The 17,054-nt window shown below is 36.2% G+C and overlaps 1 long non-coding RNA gene across 1 annotated transcript; it reads left to right on the top strand.

The window, feature by feature from the left end:
• Nucleotides 1-498: 498 nt before the first annotated feature.
• Nucleotides 499-16,512, top strand: LOC309616049. Its single transcript, XR_014237237.1, has 2 exons — nucleotides 499-13,589; nucleotides 13,917-16,512. It is a non-coding gene; the product is annotated as an uncharacterized lncRNA (long non-coding RNA).
• The last annotated feature ends 542 nt before the right edge of the window (nucleotides 16,513-17,054 follow it).

Below are 17,054 nucleotides of genomic sequence, written 5' to 3'. Positions count from 1 at the left end.
CCTATATTCACCAGGAGTAAGCCAGCAACCATAGCCTGGCTTAGTCTCAAGAGATAAAAGGCTGTTTGCAGGCGACTTCAAAAGGATTTTGGAAAATGTGTCATATTAAGCTTAGGGTTCTTCCATTTTTGATTAGAATTAAAAACAAGTGAAGAAAATGTGTAGACATATCAGGAGAGCAAGATACCATCTGTGTTTAACCATATATTCTTTTTCTACTGGTCCTCCAAGTGAAACTTCTTCTCTGGTTAATTTTCTGTGTAAGTTTAGCTCTGCCAATTACAGAGGAAAGGGCAAGTTACTTAAGCATTCAGCTCCTCTGTTTTCTCTTGTGTAAAATAAATGGGTTAAGCTAAATGATCCTTTTGGTGGACTATAGTGGAAAGAGAATTAGTTTAGAAGAAGTTAAACATTAGTTAAAATGCCTACTGTAATATTATTAAATAAAATATGATTTAAGAAAGTTGAGACCTGGGACTCAGGTTAAGACTGAGGGGGTGCGGGTTTGATCCTTGGTCGGGGAGCTAAAATCCCACATGCCAAAAACATAAACATAAAACAAAAGCAATACTGTAGCAAATTCAATAAAGATGTTAAAAATGGGCCACATCAGAAAAAAAAATTCTTTAAAAGAAAAAAGAAAGAAAATTGAGACCTGGTTCATTATAGAGCTATGAGGATCAAATAAGATAACATAATATTTCTATAAGGCACCTTGTAAGCACTAAATAAGGTGACTTCATGCCCAGACTCTAATACACTTGAACCAGAAATGCTTGTCCCACGTATATGAAATCCCAATTATTGCTTTCAAATGAATGCTTGTTATTGAAAGTACTACGCACATTGGGCTACAAAATGTTTGCATGTTACAGAGAAGTAAACCTACCAATATCTCTCTAAATTGCTTACTTCAGAAATGCTGCAGTATATAATCATTGCACCCTCACCCCTGCCTCAGTCCCGCCCAGTGGTGACCCTTACCTCCGCACATCTGTAAGCCACCTGTGGTCCCTTCCAGAGCACAGCAGTTGGGCCTCTTGTCTCATACCTACAAAATAATTCGATAAGGGTAACTTGTCAAACTAATAGGATAGAGCACATCACTTTCAGCTTTTTAAAACAGGTTCCTGCCAGTTAAAACTATTATTTGAAAACATCCACACTGGGGTCCCAAGTGAGAGAATTCCTCCAAATTCCAACTTATTTCCATGGTAAGGCAATAGGGATAAAGAGTGTGACACAAAAAAGAAACATTCTAGGCTAACAGCTAAAACTCAGAGTTCTTGGATGGGAGAGGGTAGATGTGAGGGGAAATTAAGGTCTAGGTTAATTTGAACTTGCTGTTATCTACCTGCATGTGGTACACAGAATGATGTGTCTCCCACCCCTCAAGACATCCAAGTAATGATCCCTGGAACCTGTGAATATGTTACCTTACATGGCAAGAGGGGTTTTGCAGAGGTGATTAAATTACAGGTGGATCTTGAGATGGACAGATTATCCTGGATTATCCAAGAGCCTCAATGTAATCACAGAGGTCCTTATAAGAGGGAGGCTGGAAGGTGAGTCACAGATGGACATGTGACAAAGGGAACAGAGAGAGATTGAGACTTGAAGATGCTATGCTACCGCTTAAGCCAGAGGAGAGGCCAAGAGACAAGGGACACAGGTGGCCTATAGAAGCTGGAAAAGGCAAGGAAGCCAATTCTCCCCTAGAGCCTCCAGAAGGAACATGGCTCTGCTGACTCCTTGGTTTTAGGGCGTCTACCTACAGACTGAATATGTGTTCATTTAACCCACTTGATTTGTTGTAATTTTTTTCAGTACCTATAGGAAACTAATACGTCATTTATCTATGTACATCCAATTTTTACAATTTTTCCTCCCTCTGCTTGACATATGAGCCATAGTATTGAACCAAGTAAATACATATTGAATTATCATGTGTAGAAGTACAGTTCTCACACAGAACTCTAATCTCCCACCTTCACAAAGACTCTTGGGAAGATATTTCAGGACTTGTATTTTTTCCAGTACTTTATTAACCATTTACACTAAAATGTTATGAAATATCAGAAATACCTTAAAAATCACTAAATATCTCATGTTTAAAACTCTTCCTACATGATATTGATAGTTTGTTTTAATAAAATGCACTATTCATCACATTTGCATTGGAATATCAATGATTTCTTAATAGTTGCTATATGATCTTTTCTGGTTAATGCTATATCTAGATTTTAAAATGTCACAAGGAGAATAGACATGGAAAGAGAGATACTCTGATAATGTGCAGGACGTATGTGTGTTTGTGTGTGTGTGTGTAACAGATGTCACACTGCCTACCTCAAGACCCTTGGCTTTTCTAATTCTGGGACTTTGAAAACTAACTACTTCCTCTGTACCACAGTTTTCTTGAAATTAGAGTTACTAATACTACTTCATAAGATTAGTGGCAATAATAAAATTAAATAAATTAAATAAATTAAACAAAATGTACATAAAATGCTAAGAACAGTACTTAGCACATAGTATTCACTCTGAAAACATTAGTTATTAGTGTTATTATTATGATCACCACTATTATTCCCGCTAAACTACATAAATGTCCAAGAAAAAGCTCTTCCATTACCACGGTAGCTGTTGAGACACTGCAATGGCCATTGGTGTCCACCTGTCCTGCTGTATTGTGTCGATGGCCTGCCTGATACCCCACCTGGCCATTTACAGCCATGTTGATTACAACACTGCCACACACTGCCCACTACAGCAAATTGTTCTGCCATTTCAATAGTTTTGTTTCAACAATGCAGGATCGTGAAAAACATTTTTCCAGAAAAGTGAGTTGTTTGGATGCTTTTGGCATTCCCTTGGCAAAATTAAGATCACACTTAGGCTTCTGAGTTGGATGGTAAGAATCTTAAACCAACAAATGGATGAGGCCCTTTACATCAGGTTCTATTCATTGACCTCTATACTCAATCTAAGAAGAAGTTCACTTATTGGAGCCAAGCATTAATCATGTCATAACTGTGTTGAATAGATATTTTTCTCCCTTAGAAATGAAAATCTCAATGTCATGCTAACATTGTGATTTCTGAATAGTGTGGGTAGATATCCAGTAACCAGGGCAATAGATAACAATTTCTAGGATAAGAATGCGGAATGCTCATTAAGAAGCCACTTCCAATTCTATCAGAAATGGCAATCAATTGTTTCTTGAACTATCCTCTAAGTTTCTACAGTCTTGACATAGAATCAGTAAGACATCACCTGGCAATTACAACATATGCTGCAAATATATAATTAGCTAAATAATTTAGTAGCCAAATGTAATCCACTCAAGTATTTGCCTCTTTAAAGCCTTTGAACACAACTGCGGACCACTATAACCTCTCATTTCTCCAGATTCATAACATCAATTTAATACATCTCCTCATTTGAATATTGTGCCATCTAATGACACTTTTTAATTTACTTTTCTTTTTCAAAATTATACGTCTTTTCTCCCATCTAGAGTATACAGTTTTAACTGCACATATTAACTCTGCACATATTAGGTACTAGCTCCCCAGACATTTATTTTTATCAGATTGCTTTAATGTATTATTGAGTCTATGTTAGCAGGTTTAATTTTCATATGTTCTAGTTAATTTCCTACACAGTACAAGCCAGAATACAATGCATCCGTTCCATGAGAGGCAGAAGGAGAGACACGATATATCATGATGAAACTAATATCTGCTCCTCAATAATTGTAGCCTGAAGCTTCGGCTTTATTATCAACCAGATATTAGCAACATTCTCACTAGGTACAGAATATTTGGTTGACTTAATTCTTTCACTAATTCAATAAACATTTCCAGAAGATCTCAAAAATCTGACACTGTTTCAGTTGTTGGCATTATAAATAGCTATTCGATTTGCCATATTTTATAAAGGGAAAAAGGGAAAAGTGATTTTAACATAGACACACTTCTTTTTAGTGGCCTATTACTGCATTAGCACAGAATCAGTCTTAAGAAGGGAATTTAGAAATGATCCAATTGTTTTCCTATCTTTGACATGCCTTATAAAATTTTTCTCTATATCTTTGCATTTGTAATGAGGGGAAAAATAAAGATGGGCTTTTGTTCAGATTCTGGGCTGCTACATGCACATCTGGGGAAAAATTTTCAGAGGTAGTGAAGCCACTGATGAGGGGAAGAAGTGAAAAGTGGAGAGCCATTCCTTGGTGTTGTGTGGGTGTGGTGCAGAGTGGACTCCTGCAGGAATGGGTGTGAAGAAAGTCGCATGCTGTATAGGTGACACCTATCTTTTCTGATCATTCTTAGTAACAGAAGGTTAGGCTACAGTTGTCAATTGCACCCTTTAATAAAACTGGAAAGCGTTCTTCAAGCCAGGACTAAGGTCTTAAAACAACAACAAAAGCTTTCCTTGGGAATGACTAAAACATGATATTAGAACCACATGCAGTTTATTAAATGATTAACAGAATCAGAATTATTTATACATCAAAATACAGGTAACATACAAAGTGATTCTGATTAATCTTTGGTCCTTCTCACTGGGAAATGGATGCAGTTCTTAGTGTATCATGACCAGCCAGTATGCAATCCGCTCCTTAACACACCCTGCTTTATTTTATTTTCTCATACTCTCTTGTGTGTACACTGTCCATGTCCCAAATTGTTAGCTTTATAAAGATTGATATCAATACAAACTGCAGAGGGCTCGACTTATACTATCTGCTAATGTTCAAAGTTCAAAAAAGATGAGCCTATTTTTTAGTTTTTTACATAAGGCTAGCTAAGCCTGTTACTACTAGCTACTGCACTAGTCTGTGTGATACAGTAACATAGGAGCATGTATGCTCCTTCGATAGGCCACCTATGAATTCATGGCACAGTTGCCTGCTACTTTAACTGAGAAATGTACCACTGTCATAGCTCCCTAAGTTTTGTTTCCTCGACTGAAATCTGATTTGGGCTGGGGCAGTAAGAGAGATTTTATAGTTCACTTGAGTTTGGGGTCTGAAGAAAACTAGTGCCAGGTTTACATCCTGATCAAGTCACCCCACAGCATCTTTGACGCTATGATACTTTCTGGATCCCAGCAGTAAATATCTCTCCTGGTTACTGCAGGCAAAGCGTCTAGGAGTTTTCTCTTTAACTGTTTCATTCTCACTTGTCTCTGGTATTTAATACTAAGCATTTACCATTATGTCTTAAATAAAACAGTGATGAATGAATATACCAGTTATTTAAAAAATGAATGCATTAATTAAATAGATTATTTCAAGAAGACAAAGTATGAAACATTATTACTATGCAAATAAATATGCTATTCCTCTTTTTATCAAAAGAAAACTGTTCTCTGCTACATAAATATAGAGGTGCAGAGACAGACAAACATATAGGCATAGTAGATATCTCATTTTATCTTCCCCTTAAACCTAATTGATTACTTTGATTTGCAAACAAAATTTTAAAAATTCTATCAGGTATACATAAGACTGAGACTTTTTAAATAAAAAGGGGCATTTTTCTCATTGCTGCTTGAACAGAAACTGAACAATAGGTTCTACTAATGCTAACTGACATCAGTTCTATTATCACTTTAATTCAATTTTCATTAAGCACCATGGTGTTAAGCCTTGTGTTACACCAACCTCTCATTATCACAGGAAGACTTGCTATATTATATTATATGAAATATAGGATTTGTTCAAAATAGAATGATAGATACTATCTGGGAGTTAACATGTAATACATTATCCACCAGGTTTAGAAGATAAAAATTTTTTTGGATGTGCTAACCCTTAGTGCTGTAAATATAAATTTTAAACTAATAGTAATTTTTTCAATAAAAACCTTCAAAAATTTTATGTTTAAATAACAGTAATTAAAAGAGATTAATTTTTTTTCTGCTTCTGTAGAACTCATTCAGAGCATAATTCAGGATGCTATCTTCCTCTAAGAATTGTGTTTTTGTGTTACTCTTTCCTTTAGAGTTCACTAACTTTAGACAAATGCTGTATACTGTGTAAACTGCCTTTTATGTCTCAAAACTGTCTATTTTCTGAACACACTGAAAAGGCTACTTCCCCTTCTCATGTATCATGGTAAAGTCTGTAGGACAACAGTAACGAGGTCAAAAGGACCTTAAAGCAGCAGGATACTTCAATTAATAAGACAAGATAAATATTTGAGCAGCTTTAAAGGTTCATTTCTCATAAAGATTTAGATAACCATCATATGTTATATAATGACTTCATTTTCATAATCATCTGAAATTCCCTTCAAATTAAATATATATATTACATGTAGATATTTTTTTATTTGACATATCCTCCCAATGAAACAATTACTTTGGTGAATTTAATGGCCCTTCTCCTAGGTGATAGAGCTGTACAATGTTCGCCATCCTGCTATTAAAATATTCTAATTAAATCAGTCACCCTGGTCCCATCTGTTATATACGGATCTCATGTGGAGAAGCTGCTGGAATCTCTCCAGGGCAGTGAATGTACTTCGTTCCTTTCATGGCTCATTGGATGTCACAGGCACGAGGACCTTGTTCTTGGTTTGAAATTATAACTAAGGCTCTGGGTAGACAATAAACCACCGTGAATGCTATGAAGATTAAATCAGCTCTTTTTTCGTACTCTCAGAATGCTTGCAAAGTAAAAACAGTCGTGGCCCATGACAATATTTAGCAATCTACTCTTCATCATGTTCTAGGCATGTGCAGAAACGCTGGACATTCTCCCCAGTTCTAAGCATGAGGTGATGGTCCCAGGAACCCATGTCTGTAGGAACATTAGAGAACTGGGGAGTCCACCCCAAGGCTGGACCTGACCAGGATACCAAAGTCAAAGTCAGGGCTGAAGCTAGATTTATAAGTGCAGACCTCTGTTCTCCCAAAGATCATGGCACATTCGATTACCATTTTCCAACAAACGTACTGGTTTTCAAATTTTACTTTCTTGGACATTAACAGTGGTTTGATGGGGGTTGGGAGGTGGGGTTTAATTCATACAACTTCACATGTATAGCCTTCTTGTTAAAGATGATAATAACAAAGGCCTTGGTATGTTAATCAGGGGAAATTGGTTGACAGAATGTAAGATTTTGTAAATGATAGATGAGAAAACTGCGTTGTTCTCTGCATTTGTCACTGCTATTTTTCAGCTCTAACTATTTGATTCATGAGATGCCAGATGACTTTCACAAGGAAAAAAATCTTAGTTTTAATGCCATGTTTTAATAATTAAGTGGGTTAGTCTAGCTGAAACTACTGTTCCCTGAAATGCACAGCTACACACTATTAATTGTGACGATGCTTCATTATAGAGATGGCAAATCTGTTTATATCTCAGATCTTTTTGGCATTAAGAAGGCCATGAAGTGTAAACAAATAAATACATGCATTATTTATTCAAGCAGCTAAACGTATAGCTTATCTATACATATATATATATACACACACAAACGGGCATGTACTTTTTTCTCCCTTTTCCTATTCCTTCTTCAATATTTCAAATACTAAATATTTTCAAATGTTATTTATATGAACGCTATTCATGCATATAAAGAATCAAGTAGTTCCACCAGCTTTAGAAATAAAATGCAGTCCTTTTAACAGGAAACCATTTAGCTCTTGAATCTGGTTCATTGAGAATTCACCTCTTTTTATACAAATTGCATGTGCGTTAGTATCTATTAACCTTCTGCTATGGTTCTTTTCTACTTAGCTCTGTTTTCTCTTCTTGCCTTCTCTCACACACATATACCTTCCTCTTCAACGTTTTCTCCTGATGAGCATATCGTCTACTTTGGGTCTGATCAGTACTCAGTGTTGGTGTCTCTATTACTCTACATTCTACCCAAAACTCAGGTCAAGGTGACTTGGTCCATTCACTTTCCCATGCCCATACAACCACCATTTCAAATGTTCTCCTGCTCCAAGCTTCTAACATCTTCTCCCCACCTTGCTTCTATTTTCCTGCGAAAATTGATGCAAGTAGGAGAGAGACCTTCCCCCAGCTCTCAGATACGACACATCGACCCCACGTCTGCCATGCCTCCACCTTGTCTCCTGTAAAGACAGATGTGCCATCTGGGTTCCTAATACCGCCTGCCTTTCCTCCTGCTGACACGTCCTTCTGGCCCACACTTGGCATTTGCTGTAGCTCTTCTCCCTTCCCTGCATTTCTACTGAACCAGTATTATCATCAAACACTTTTTCTATCATTTTCAAAAAGAAAAATCCCTCTCTTAATACATTTAGCGTCCGTTCCCACATTTCTTCTGCAATTCTCTACTCCTCCCCCTCTTCCTCACCCCCCCAACCCCCCATTAAGGCAAATCTACACCAAGTATTGTCTGAACACTCACTCTCTTCAACTGAACTCTTCACGTTTTCTCTTGAACCCTCCTCAATCAGGACTTCATTCTCACCCTGCTTGCAAGCCATTAACAAGAAGACTAATTCCTGTTCTCCATCTGACTTGAATATCAACATTTGACATAATTGCACCCTGAAACATTTTCTTCACTTGGATTCCAGGAAACACCTGGTGTCTAGCCTTTTTTTTCTCAGTCTGCTTTCATGAACTTGACTCCTCCCTCTGACCTCTAAATGCTGGTAAGCCCAGGGCTGTCTTCTATTCGCACTCACACCCCTCATGATGTCACCTCATCGCATGCTTCCCGTTTATATCTACTGTCTGAGTTCTTCCTCTGAATCCCAGAGTGTTAGATTCAACTGCCTGTTGAACATTTCTTCCCGGATGTCTAATCTACATTTCAAGCTCACCATGTTGAAAACAACACTCTCACTCCCGCCCCCCCAAAAAAAAAGAGAAAAGAAAGGAAAGGAAAGAAAAAACAACTCTGTTTCTGCCACTAGTATAAAGTTTGCTGTAGGGTTACCTTGCATTCAATCTAGCAGCAAATCCTATTAGCTTTACCTCCAAATTATATTTAAATGTTAAATTTCAATACAGGTTCCCACCACTCTCTTCACCTTTGCTGCTACCACTCAAGCCAAAGCACCTTCCTTCCTTCATCTATACCTTATCACAAGTGCTACAAATGGATAGGTTTGCTCTGCCTTTGCCTTCTTTTCTGTTGTTCTCAGATTGATCAAGTTAAAATAACAGACGATGTCATTTCTCTACTCAAAACACACCAGTGGTTTCCCATCTACCCCAGTAAAAGCCTGAGTCATCACTGATGCCTATCAATTACTGAAAGATTTGACTCTCTCCTCTCTGTGTTCAACTTTGGACATGGTCTTCCTTGCACATGGCACTCAGGGAACACTGGCTGACTGTTCCCAGGACCTAGGAGGAACACACCCTCCAGTCAGTACACAGGGCACTCAGAAAGCCATTTCAATCTAGACTCATGCCCTTTCTCTTTAGCAAGTTTCCATGAATTGTCTAATTGATGGTGCTCTCATGTCTGTTCTCTCTGTTACTCTTTGTGAATTTCTAGAAGTTCCATTAGAATAATTTTTATTTTAATCTTTTCTCATGTTTTCCATCTCTGTCTTTCTGCTCTACTTACTGGCATTTACCAGTAAACAAATACCTTGTTTATCATCTTTATCCATATGGTTGTGTTTACAGACAGTGACCTACCTTGCCTGCGATTAGACTAAAGGAAACAGTGAGGCATACAAACATGAAGATCCAAAGGAAAAATTATAAAACTCTAGGACGAAAAACATGAGTGAATGGAGAAATAAAGTGTCTAACATTACACTGAATAAAGTCTTCTGCGTTTCTGTTGTAGAATCTTGGAACCTCAGTGAGCACGTCTTTCTAAGTGAACATTCCATGGTATAGTATCATAAATCTTTCTTATGTATGACTGTCGACTGAAGCTTTAAATATGCTGTGCAGTATGTTAAAATGGGCTTTGGCCACATGGAGGAACTAGAGATTTTGTTTCCTCTTCCGGACCATGTGTATTATTGTTTAACCAAACTAGTTAAACTTGCTAAAACTTCATCACACCATTTTGTAACATATACACGATGCTAAATAAAATATTTTAGAAGGAAATATTTTTGCTCAGTGTTATTTGTAAACTCAAGCCTTGAATCTGTAATTGCAGTGATAACTTATAATTGGTAGTATTTCTTCCAGAATAAAGAATGAAAAAGGCACTTGTTCTAAAGGTGCATTCAGGAAACCACAATTTAAAATAAAAATCCTATCGGTGTCTTCCAAGATCCTACCAGAACACAGCATTACTTTTCTAATACTAAATAACAAGATCTCCACGCTGAAAAATCATTCAATTAGATAATCATTTAATAATAATAGTTATTATTATTTGTACCGAATTTCCAAGATCTGTGCTGGGGGTTGTGCAAGTCAAAAATAAGGCATGGATTTTACATTCAAGTTATTTATTATTCCATTAATACCTATTTCCATATGACCAATATGAACAAATCGGAGAAAATCTGACTGCCAAAATGTATGGTTCTAAACATAAAATGAGAGGTAAGGAGAAGGAACAAGTACTGTTGTCTGGAGAATGCAGACAAGACGTTCTGTGAGGGGTGGAGGAATGGCTAAGACTTGGAGGGTAGGGCCATGTTCCAGAAGTGGCAAGATGCTTTCCAAGTCAAGCTGGCAGAATGACTTTGTAACATCTCATATAAGAACAGAGTAGTATTTGGGAATTGATTACTGAATAAAGGGATATTGAAATGGGAATTCATTTCTGAGAGGGCTATGAAGCATGTCCAACTGAAACAAATGCTATGTGTTGTTGAACAGTGAGAAGACACAATTCTCCAGGCAAGCTTTCAAATCAGACTCCAGTCCTGGTCAAAATGGTATGGAAGTTCCTTAAAAAACTAAAAATAAAGCTACCATATGATCTTGCAATCACACTCCTGGGCATGTATCCAGAGAAAACCATAATTTGAAAGGATACATGCACCCCAATATTCATTGCAGCACTATTTACAATAGACAAGACATGGAAGCAACGGAACTGTCCATCAGCAGATGAATGGATGAAGAAGATGTGGTACATACATACAATGGAATATTACTCAGCCATTAAAAAGAATGAAATAATGCCATTTGCAGCAACATGGATGGACCTAGAGGTGATCATACTAAGTGAAGTAAGACGGACAAAGACAAATATCCTGTAATATGGCTTATATGTGGAATCTAAAATATGATACAAATGAACTTATTTACAAAACAGAAACAGACTCACAGACAGAAAACAAACTTATCATTGCCAAAGGGAAAAGGGGGAGGGATAAATTAGGAGTTTGGGTTTAAAATGTACACACTACTTTATATAAAATAGATAACCAACAAGGACCTATACCACAAGGAACTCTACTCAATATCTTGTAATAACCTATAAGGGAAAAGAATCTGAAAAAGAATATCTATCTATCTATATATAACTGAATCACTTTGCTATACACTTGAAAGTCACACACCATTGTAAATCAACTATACTTCAATAAGGTACAAAAAAACACCTTGTCTGCAACCTTGTGAGAGATTCTGGAGCAGGGGGCCCAGCTAAGCTGTGTCCAGAACACTGACCCTTTGAAACTGTGAGATATTAAAGACGTGTCATTTTATGCCACACATTACACAGCAGCAATAGATTACTAACAAAACGTGAACTTGAGACGATAGACAAAGGATGATGGCATCAGCGTTCAGCAGAGAAAAAGATCGCACAAGTAATATTAAGTAGGTGCGTCATTTTTCTAACAGTAGAAGAATCAGAGGAAAGTTGTACATTTTGAAGCTTGTGGACGTATTTAGACTTGAAACATTAAGCCTCTAACTGTATTAAAATCCACAGGAATTAAGACATTACTACTCCTGCTGCTACTACTAGTTATATATTAAGGAATTTTTTTCAGTGCTAGACACACTTCTAAGCACCTTATGTGTATTGATTCAGTTAAAATTTATAATTACCTTATGTGATACATTTCTTTATCATCTCCTTTTGCAGGTGGTGAATAATAATGGGGCAAAACTAATGGGTGGGAGATCCAGGCAATGTATTCCTGAAACCCATGTTCTCAGAGATAAGGTGCTCTTCAAACACTTAGGATCCAAAGAATACAGAGAGGGACACTCCACCTGAGAGCAGAGAGGGTGGCGGACTCCAGGGTTTAATTGTATCAAAAAATATGCACTACTAATATAAACAAAATATGTTGCTGTGTATTTGAATCTGACCCTAAAAACCCAAGGATATTATAGTGCCTTTGGTCATAAAAGGGGGGTTTGGTTACTAATTCATTAAGAAACAGTAACAACCAGATCTATTTAATATTTAAGAATTTATTTTTAGGTTGAAATCTAACTGTAGAGATGTTATAGAAGATGCTCTGAATAGAATTTATATGGCTTATGAGCAAAAATAAAATTGCATGTTCTTCCCAAATGTATGTTTTGTGCCAGAATAGATTCCCAGATGGTTTTATGGTTTGAGATAGCAAAAGCTAGGAGGGAGAGGGAATAAATTAATAGCGTAATGGTTGCATAATTGCAACATAACTTTTGTCCTAATGACAAGTATACCATAACAATAATAAAAGTTTTAGAAATGATGATGGGGCACTTATTCCTTCAATGACCATATAATTAGTTTATATTATACTTGGCACAGGATACAATCCTATATTTCATCATGAACAAGCCACTGTTGTTTGTTGTAGACTTTGAAAACTTTTTGTTTATTGGACTGCACTATTCATTTATCTATTCATTTCAAAATAAGTTTTGAGAACCTTTTCTGTAGAATACAGATTTTTAAAATAAGCATACGCACAGGACCAGATCATCCAGAAGCAAATCAGCAGTGTTATGGGCTTGTTTGAATTTGGTAAATTGAGATAGAACCCTACGTCCAGGGACTAAAATGCAAGCCATATCACCATCAATAGATGTGGGAAAGTGAGGGAATTACAGGGGTCAAGGGCAGTGAAGATTCCTAACTAGGGGGAAATGGTGATGGAATTTATAGGGAAAAAGACAATGAATTTGGTTGCATGAAATTGAGATCCTATAAGCTATACCCATATTTAAAGTTAAAAAGTGTACAAATATTCCACTAAGTAAACAGTCAAAAAATATTCCTGATTCTTTTAAACCTTAGTTCTAGATAGAAGGAGAAAAATTTCCCTGAAAATTCAGTTACAAATCACACCTCATGTGGTTTTGACGTATATATTCATGTCACCTGTATATCCCCAAAATCCTCAAGGAAAGTATTTAATTTATAGTGAGCTAAGACTGTTATTATCCTCAGGCATTTTCAGAAGAAAACGCAAACCTTTAAAGAAAAACAAACAAACTTCAACCTAGGCCTCAAAGAATTTGGGACTCACGGTGACAGATCATAAAATTCCCAGGGCAGCTTGGTACCGTGAATGAGCATTGACACACACAACACAGAGACTTCAGGTTTTGGAGTTATGACTCACAAAATATAGAATAAGTATGTTTAATATGCTTTTAGGAAGGCAATTATGAAAACGTGAGCAACATTTAAGAAATAAACCAACAGGTTTTTGTTTTTTTGTTTTGTTTTTTGTTGTTGTTTTTTTAATTTATTTATTTATGGCTGTGTTGGGTCTTCGTTTCTGTGCGAGGGCTTTCTCCAGTTGCGGCAAGCAAGGGCCACTCTTCATTGCGGTGCGCGGGCCTCTCACTATCGCGGCCTCTCTTGTTGCGGAGCACAGGCTCCAGACGCGCAGGCTCAGTAGTTGTGGCTCACGGGCCCAGCTGCTCCGCGGCATGTGGGATCTTCCCAGACCAGGGCTCGAACCCGTGTCCCCTGCATTGGCAGGCAGATTCTCAACCACTGCGCCACCAGGGAAGCCCAAACCAACAGGTTTGAAAAATAATGAAAAGAATACCTGGAAATGAAAACTACAATTGAAAAATTGCAACTCAATGGATTAGACATAGATGGAGAGATAGCCTCAAAGCTATCGGAATACAGTCCAGAGAGAAAAAGACATGGAACTATGAAAGAAATGTTAAAAACTGTGTAGAAAATAGAAACATTTTAATATACATTTAATTAATTTTCCAAAAGGAAAGAAGGGGAAACAAACTTTAAGAGGCACTATTCAAAGAAATAGTGTCAGAATGTTTTCCAGCTAGTAGACAGTAAACTTCAGATCCAGGAAGCATAGAAATCACAAGTAAAAGGTAATCCACACCTAGACATTTCACACTGAAGTGAAGGGACTTCAAAGAAAAAATAAATTAAAAACATTCAGGGAAAAAAGACAAATCACCTGCGAAGAGCCATTAGGCTGACCGTTGACTAACTGACAGCAGCAATGATAGAAAGCCAGAAAACAGTGAGATAATAATTGTAATGTTCTAAGAGAAAATAGAACTTAAAATTCAAAATTCCAATCAAGAATGAAATTTTACAATTTTTGACATCTAAAACTCAAAAGTGTTTATCACCAACATACTTTCACTAAGTAAATTGTGAAAGACACATTTCAGGAATGAGGAAAATGATTTTAGAGTGTAGATTTGACACATAAAAACACTGGTTAAAAAACGTGATTTAACTATATGGGTAAATAGAAATGAACATTAGTTCTATATAACTATAACATGTGATATCTAGTCTGAGAGATTGGAATAAAGCAGAACATGGGTTGGAGAAGAATACTTAAATCTAAGTGGTAAATTTCTCAATTAAACTAGGGGAATAAACAAGAGGTTTTAGGGAACAAGAAAGAGGGGTGTGCAGAGGAGCTTAGGGATCCGAGAGATAGGAGATGATCAAAGAATGTCTTTGGATTTGTAGTCTGAGGAAAGAGGAAGCAGTCCCTGAAGGCTGAATCTACCATTAAGGAAATGTAAATTCTTGGCAAAGCAATATAAACACCCAAGTCAAAGTGCCTTTACAATTGGAAGTCCGTATGGTCTTTTATGTGTTACAAAAATGCATAGAGGCTAACAAGTGAAGGAAACTCTCTACAAAATCATGAAGAATAAAAGTTCTTTACATCCTGGGGCTGCCTCTACTCCCTTCTCTCATTAACATATCATTCTTAACCCGTGGTTTGCCTGGTCTCTTTAAAGGTAAAAGAAGCTGTAAGCCTCATGCCACAATGCAAGGTTTTATGTTAGAATGTATTTATTTAAAGAAGTCAGAAGGGAGGAGGTTATTATTACTCAGCTTAATTTCACTTTGAAAGGAAAGCTCTAGCATCAGATGCTAATGTGTTCCGTTTCCTAAACAAGTTCCCTTTGAACACTAAAAGCATTTCTTTGTCAAAGCCTTCTTCCATTTTTTTTCCTCTCTCCATCAAAGGAATAGAAAAAAAAAATGTTGACTTTCTAATTCATACTATATCAATTAATTATAAAAGCTTTTTACAGATAATTTTTATTTTCCCAGATATGTTTAAATCTGAAACAGTCATGTAATTAATTCATCTTCTGTAAAGATGAGTCTGCAATGTGTATTTATAACAGGGAAGAAGACAAAGACTAATAAATAGAGTTGGCCGTCTTATTTGCACCTATTTGAAATTTCTCCAGATTTTTGCATTCAGTCTTGTTCCTGGTTGCCTTTAGCCATAAAGACTGTAGATTTGTTTACTTCCTTATACCTTTTTAAATTCCACCTTGGGACATAACCACTGAAACTTACTTTGTGGCCCTGATCCTGTGGGTCTATTATCAATCATGCCCTCAAAGGGCTAAGAGCCTTTTTATTCTTATATATCAAGTCATCATTCTCTGTTAGAGAACCCTTTCAGTTCTTAAAGAGAATCATACACTGATTTTGCTGCCCTTTACCCCTATCTCCACTAGAATAAATAATTATATTTCTTTCCCTTTTCTATATAATTTTCTAACTCATTTATCTTACATTCCTTTTACCCTCTCTGTTTCTTAACCATGTGTACTTTCCAAGATACGGTCCTTGATCATCTGCTTCTCCCTACCATCTCATCCCTGGATATGCTTGTCTTGTCTTAAACTATCCTCTCTGTAGTTGTGTAATGTCCAAGGTAGATTATAGGGCTCCCTGAAAAAGATAAAATTTTACACACAAATTAGGTGTGTGCTTAAGCAGTTAGCCTGGACTGTTTCTTTGAAAATTTGAAACAGTAGTTACATTATAATCTATCAGGCTTGAGCATATAATTAGGAGAAAAAATAAACATATCTGATACTTTAGAATAAAGTGATACAGTAAGATATTAGACATTATTCATGCCTATGTTCTCTATTTACTTACTTAAGAGTTTGACAAATAATATAAGCATGTAACCCCATATTAAATCACCCATCCATGATCTTTTTCTCTTGCCCCTTCTTAACTCCTGACATTAACTGAATCATTTTGGATAATGATGCTAAGTGTAAAACCTAGGATGGTAAAAGGAATTCATTAACCCAAAATTCCATGAGCCTCATAATTCTCTCTTTCCCTGACTCCACCAAAATATTAATTCAGTGAACCTCAGAGCAGGTTCAAGAAGAATCAATTTTAGTTTAGTCTTTTCTTAATTGGTGTGTTGAGTCCTGTTGTGAGACTGGCTTTGTTGTTTAAGCTTTGCTTTGATAATTTTGTAACATATTGGCAACGAAAATCAATGTCAATTTTTTTTTTTATTATCAGAAGTCAAGAAAAACATATATATTTTGATAATTAAAATTTAAGTTATTTCTTATCTTACATAAAGTCTGGATAATTAAACAGACTTCTAGAATCAATGTTCTTTTGGGAAGAAAACAAACCTCTGGTAAAATACTTTAAAATCCCATTCAATTTTATAATATATACTAATAAATAAATATATAGTAATAAATAAATTCAGTAGTTTTCTTTTCTGAAATTATTAAGGGTTATCAATTCCATTTTTTCTGATGTTACCTTTGTCACTTTCATTGCCGGTGCTATACTCTTTTTTTTCTCAATTACCACTATAATTATCACTGCAAAATTTATAAATAATGTTCCAAGAAATTATATGACTATGCAGCT

Source organism: Balaenoptera borealis (assembly GCF_965194805.1).
Source record: "Balaenoptera borealis genome assembly, chromosome: 18".
NCBI lineage: Eukaryota > Metazoa > Chordata > Mammalia > Artiodactyla > Balaenopteridae > Balaenoptera > Balaenoptera borealis.
This window is presented reverse-complemented; position numbering and strand designations above follow the sequence as displayed.